Here is a 6,000-nt window from a genome sequence, read left to right as displayed (position 1 = left end):
AGGTACCGTATTTAGGAAATAAGCCCGTCCCGAGCACCCAGCCATAGCCAGGGCTCCTTTTCTTCCATCACGGCTTTCTGTCCAGCAGGACCCGAGACACAGGTCGAACCATGGAGACCATGGTGAGCATCGAGGCGGGACGGCGTGGACTCACCCTCTTAGGAAGTTTTACCCCTTTTCCTCTGTCCAACGGGTTGATGCATGTGACATCCCTGCGATGAGACGCTTCAAGGTTTGCAGCTTTATTCCTGCAGCCTGCCCAGGGGCAGCCGGAGCGGCCCCGGTGGGAAGCGGCCAGTGTCTCCACCAGGGACAACGTTGGCCAGAGCAAGCCAGCCATGCCCAGAAAATGGGCACAAAACCCAAAGCCGTGTCAGAGGAGGAGCCGTTGGGCTGAAAGCTGGGGCACCTGGTGAGAAAGCTGAAAGGTGCTGCCTGGTGCGGGACTTCCTCCTGCTAATAGTACATTATGCTAAAAAATAAGAGTCGGTGAAGAAAATTCATTGAGTTGAGCCAATATCAGCGATTCAGGATAAGTGAGTCCAAGGAGATGAAGCATGTTTAATGTAATTACACATCCACTTCTTGTGATGTACGAGCACGCGAAGCATTACTAATCCCCAAACAGATACCTGCAGGGAGGACGATCAGGAACAGCTGTTTGGACAACAAGAAATGAACCACACGAACTCCCGGTTCTGCAGGCTTTCCGCAGAGACGCTCGGGAGTGGGGGCTTGTCCACTAAGTGCAAGATTTACAAGGAATTAAACAGCGCTCCGGAAGAAAGTACATTAGTTTCTTATATAAATCGCACTGCCAACTCATTTATTATTGTAATAACATTCAGCATTTCCATTATTGGAGAGGACTTCTCCTGAAATGAAAAATGACTTTCCTAACTCAGCGCATGGAGCTTGCCGTCATACCCGGTTTGGCTTCCTATTTCAGATGGCACGGAAGAAGACATAAAGCCTTATGCCCAAAGAGCGCTTTTGATTGCAGACTAATGCGTCCGGCGAGTTTATTGAGTATTTGGGAGTTAATAAATAAGAGAGATAATAATGCAAACGGCATCTCTCCTCTTGGCTTCCTCAAGACGTCTCCTACTTGGTGGCTGCTGGGGACAGTTAAGTTGCCAGCACCATCGTTTACATGTAGCCCATTTAATTACAAGAACCTGTGAGCTCTTTACTGTCACATTACAGTACTTTAAAACCTACATTTAATAATGTACATTTTATATACAGACAGTTTCCAAGTTCATTGCACTTCTTATCAAGCATTCAACTACTGAATAATTGGAATGACTTTTGTGAATTCTGGGGGCTCGCAGAACGCTGTGTAGGTGGGGAGCAGCCGACCAGGGTCGGGAGGGCTGGATGGAGCTGCCGGGAATGCTCCTGCCGTGGTTTCCCCAAGCCCTGCCGGACACCTCTCGGTCATTACGGGCTGGCCACAAATGAGAGGGTCTGGCCAAACAATATATCTGGGGGGTGGGTCAAGGTGTTGTCCCGTGTCCCAGGGCTCGACCCTCAGGGTGTCTGCTGTCGCTTCCCATGAGGGAAACAGAAGAGCAGAATATTTGTCCATATCTATTAACAAAGATGACAGAGCATCTGGGGACTGAGTCCAGCGGCACCGTGGTCAGACCATCACGTACAGCCTCACCAAACATCTGGCAGGCTATCTCACAGCTGTGTACAAAACACCTCCCCGGAGACCACTTCTGAGCAGGCAGCGAAGCGCAGGAGGTGCCCAGGGACGCGGAGCGGTTCCTCTCCTGCAGCCGGAGCAGGACGCGAGACCGTGCCCGGGCACCCGGCTCTGGCTTCCCGACGCTCCTGGCTGCCTGCGTTGGGCTGGCTTTGTAGGAAGTCTTGCTGCCGGGCTGAAGTCCTCAGATGGTGAGGGTGTAGCTATTCAAATCATTTCTAGCATTATTAAAAGGGGTTTGGAGCATATGAACCACAGATACTAAGTTAGCGGCTCTTTGAGATACGGATGCATCGGGTACAGCACATGCTCCTCCAGGATCACTTCCCATAGCAAGCATGTCCCTGTGGCTAGGAGGGTTTTCTGTAGGGGTTCTTCAATGCCTGGACCTGTCCAAAATGCAGGAGTTGACCACCGGCTTGGAAAAAAGCACATATATTATAACCGTTTTGCGTTCTTATGATAGGAACGTATTCCTCCGCTGCAGCGAGCTGCCCGTGACCCGAAGCAGGGGGACGCCCGGGGTGGGCACGGCCCTCCTGCCACCCCTCCGCCACTGTCACCTCCACCTGATGCCGCGTGCCGTCACTGCCAACAAAAGCACATCGATGCCTGAGCCACATTCTCCCCTAAGCACGTGCAGACAGGCAGCACGCATGTTTTCCACCATTATTGGACGCGGTAGATATAGGTCAGGGAACCGTTAGACCGGATAGAAATCAGAGTTGAGATTGGTTTGCAAGGCAGATCTGATCAGTTCAGATAAAACCAAAATCTAGCCATGTTTGTATAAACAACTCAGACATAATTATTTTTAAACTATTGGCCAACGTACACGATGCCATGTGTGTCCTGCTTTCAGGAATTAATGTCTTTTACTCGTAAGCCACCTACTGCTGTTTACTTTATTAATGACATTCTGGTCATCTCTCCTGAGGGCAGTAAATGAAAGCTGAATTTGGCTCACTGTCTTCATTTCAATGATTTAGTCTATCAGGCACTGCCTTTTTATAAAGCTGCACTAAACGTGGACAAATATAAAGAGAATTATTGTTCGCTGCTAATGAGCAATCATGTGGCAATAGCTCTGTTTTGCTGCAGAAATGAAGAGAATTTTCCATTGTTCTTTCCCAAAGAGAGCGCTGGCGTTATCCGTGTCTGACGGCTCTTAGTCACGACCTCCGGTAACCACTGCAGAGAGCAGCCGTCACCCCACACATGTTGCAAAACACCCAGAACCACCCATCGAGATGCTTCAGGGAGGCTGGAGAGTTTCACTACGAGCGAAAATGAAGGAGTCCTCCTAAAAGAAAACATATTGACATCAGCTAACCAGGTCACTGCTATACTAGACGTGATAATATATTTCTTAAGCCATACATCTTCTCCGCTCCTTTAGATGTTCGATAAGGCGGGGACCACCCAAGTTAATTTAATGCAAATGTAATTTAACGGATTCCTTGTGTACGTCTTCGAAGTGCCTCCAGCTTCTTGCAATGCATCCGACTAGAACAGCACAGGATTTTACGCTAGCTCAATACTTTAAAGACCGGGTAAAATAATGTATTATTCACCTACTCAAGCGTATTTCCCAGGGATGAGGCGTTGGATCCTTACATCCTCCTTCCCATCCGGGAAAAGCCACGCGACCCCACGTGGGTCCCCCAACGTGAGTTGAACACTTGGGGTGGGTACCACCGTCTATTGACCATTCTTGGAAACCGCGATGGTTTCCAAGAAAGAAAAGGGACCGCGCTCTCATTCAGACAGCGCAGACACCTCACGGCACGCCGAGGACATTTTTCAGCAGCATTAAACTTTGGTTAATGCCAGAAAAAGTGAAAAAACAAGGATGGGATCCCCTCCGGGCAGCGGCACGCCTGGGCGGGCGACGGGCGCAGATGCGCCCGTCGCCCGCCCAGGCGTGCCGCTGCCCGGAGGGGATCCCATGGGATGCAGAGCTGGGCACCCTCTGGATGCTGAAACCATGGCAGCAAGAAACAGCAGACGAACGACAAGCAACGCTTTTACTTTACATGCTGGAAAACCAACTTGACTCCCCAGACCTAAGGTTTCAGCGCAAAATAATGGTTGCCATTAAAGAAACGACAAGCCTGCCGTATAATGCGTAGCGCGCGCGCGAAGGCAGGCATTTATAGTACGGAAAACTAATTGGTTCAGGAATCAAATTTGAAAAATGCAACATCTTCATACAGCACTGGGAGTGCAAACACTCCTATTTTAATGAGCTTCCTCTAAAGGAGGCTAATGTGTAATATTTCTCTGTATGAGTTTGCATTAGAAATCTGCTGAGATGGGAATACTCATTACCTGCTACTGTCTGAGCTTTGCACAGAAATACTGGCTTCTCCCGAGTAACCTGACGTGATTATCAACGGCTGGGGGAAGGCATCGCGTGATCGAGGCCCGAAACAACCGTCGCGATATGCAGGTGCGCGGTGCAATTTTTGCAAAGATGCGATGACTTCTTACAAACGACGCAGGATGAATATTAAACGAATCTGGGAAACTCTTAGTCCTGATGTCTCAGATCAGCCCCGTCTTTTCCACTTGCTTTCTAATGAGTCTCATTTATACTGTGGCAAACACATTTTCCTCATTATTTCTCTGTAATTCTGGAGTCCGTGCACCAGCTTCCGTGGGGCTGAGAAGGGGAAGGAGCCGGGAGCTTCAGCTGGGTGCTAATGGTGGCCATGCTGGGGAATGCAAGAGGCAGGATGACACATCAATTTACACGTGGGACTATTTTTCATTACGGACCGTGCCTACAGGTTGTTTGCTCTTACCTTGCCTCGTACAAAACCCCGCGAAGCCAATTTAGGCAGCGCGACGCTGACCTTCGAAAAGCATGACCGTAACGTTCAACAAATGACATCTTCATAGCCGTATCCTATTGTTGCCAGCCACCTCGCACTCAAAGGCAACAGGATCCATGGCTGGATCAGCACTTGCAGCATCCTGTGTGGTTCACGTGTCCATGCTTTGCCATCCACTGGCATCTCCTTCGCCTGGTGCCGGCCTGGGGTGATCCCGGAGAAGGGGTTCCTGGAGATCCCGGAGAAGGGGTTCCCCGTCCGCCTGCTGCTTGGTGGGGCTGCCAGGCTCTTTGAGTAGTTGGGATTACTGGTGTCAGAGACCCTGCAGAGCAATGATCAAAAGAATTCTACGCCCAACAGCTCTTTTCAACTTGATGGATTTTTGAATTTCCTTTCTGAAGGCTAAATTTTCAACAACAAAATATAGTCGTCCCGTGCATGCAAATGAAACAGTTTAAGACCAGGGATAGGAGCACAACGAGTCCTGCTGTAATCGAGATGTTCATTGCATAGAGAAAACAGTGTAAAAAAAGGAACCTTGAATATTTCTGCTGGCCACTTCGGTGGGAGTTCATTGACAAACATTGCCAACAATAAATACAAGCTCCTGCTATTCTGAATCCATGGACCAAAACAGTCCAAAATGAGGAAAACCCCAGCCAGGCACCGTGGCCCTTGCCCTTGGCCATCCCCAGGACACCCCTGCCCACCCCCACCCGCTCCTGCCTGGAGGACGGCAACATCCCGCAGCCAGGGCCAGCCCTTCCACCGGGGCGGGTCTTTCAGAAAGAGAAGCAAAGGGGACAGTTTGTAGCCATTAAACATCACAATCTACTTCACACAGATCCATCAAGAAGCAAAAACCACAGGGGGTTTGCTGGCGGGAGAGCGTGTGAGGCTGGAAGAGGTTGGTTGTCTCTAGTGGGGTGATTTTCTTTTATAATTTGGCTTTAGACCAGGGTGAACCCCGGTGTCCGTCCTAAGGTCCGAGCAGCCCAGAAGCGCGGAGCAACGCAGCGCCCGCTCTACAGGGCTGCAACTTGTCCTGCAGCTCCGCCGTCACGAGGAGAAGCAGACAAGGTGATGCTTCTGCTAGCATTCTCACTCCTTGCCATCTAAGATTAAAATCCCTTTCAAGGTGGCCATATACTTTTCCGCAAGTAAAATTAAAGAACTTTTTCCTCACCTTATCTTCAAAAGCCGTAGCCAGAACCGTCGATGAATATGCTACTATGCTTATTAGAGTTGTTGTTTGTTTGCATTTAGCTAAAATAAATTTGAAGAAAGGCTTGCCAGATGCTTTTTTAAAAACAGTGGTAGAAAAAAAACCCACTTGAGCATGGGTGTTTTGGAAAGAATTTTATTTGCACATCTCTATTTATTTTTGTTTCCAGCTTGCTTTTACAAATGCTGAAAGCCTCAGAGAAATGTGACTTTGCTAGGGCTCCT

The 6,000-nt window shown here is 49.2% G+C and overlaps 1 long non-coding RNA gene across 1 annotated transcript; it reads right to left on the bottom strand.

Annotated features, from left to right (window-relative positions):
- Positions 1 to 445: 445 nt before the first annotated feature.
- On the bottom strand, positions 446 to 5,194 carry LOC128902129 (uncharacterized). The gene is made up of 3 exons (XR_008463640.1): positions 4,522 to 5,194; positions 4,046 to 4,431; positions 446 to 3,017 (listed from the first exon to the last, which is right to left on the bottom strand). It is a non-coding gene; the product is annotated as an uncharacterized LOC128902129 (long non-coding RNA).
- Positions 5,195 to 6,000: the final 806 nt, after the last annotated feature.

This window comes from Rissa tridactyla, chromosome W, assembly GCF_028500815.1.
Source record: "Rissa tridactyla isolate bRisTri1 chromosome W, bRisTri1.patW.cur.20221130, whole genome shotgun sequence".
In the NCBI taxonomy this organism is placed as follows: Eukaryota; Metazoa; Chordata; class Aves; order Charadriiformes; family Laridae; genus Rissa; species Rissa tridactyla.
Note: the sequence above shows the minus strand (reverse complement) of the source record. Positions and strands in the feature narration are given on the sequence as shown.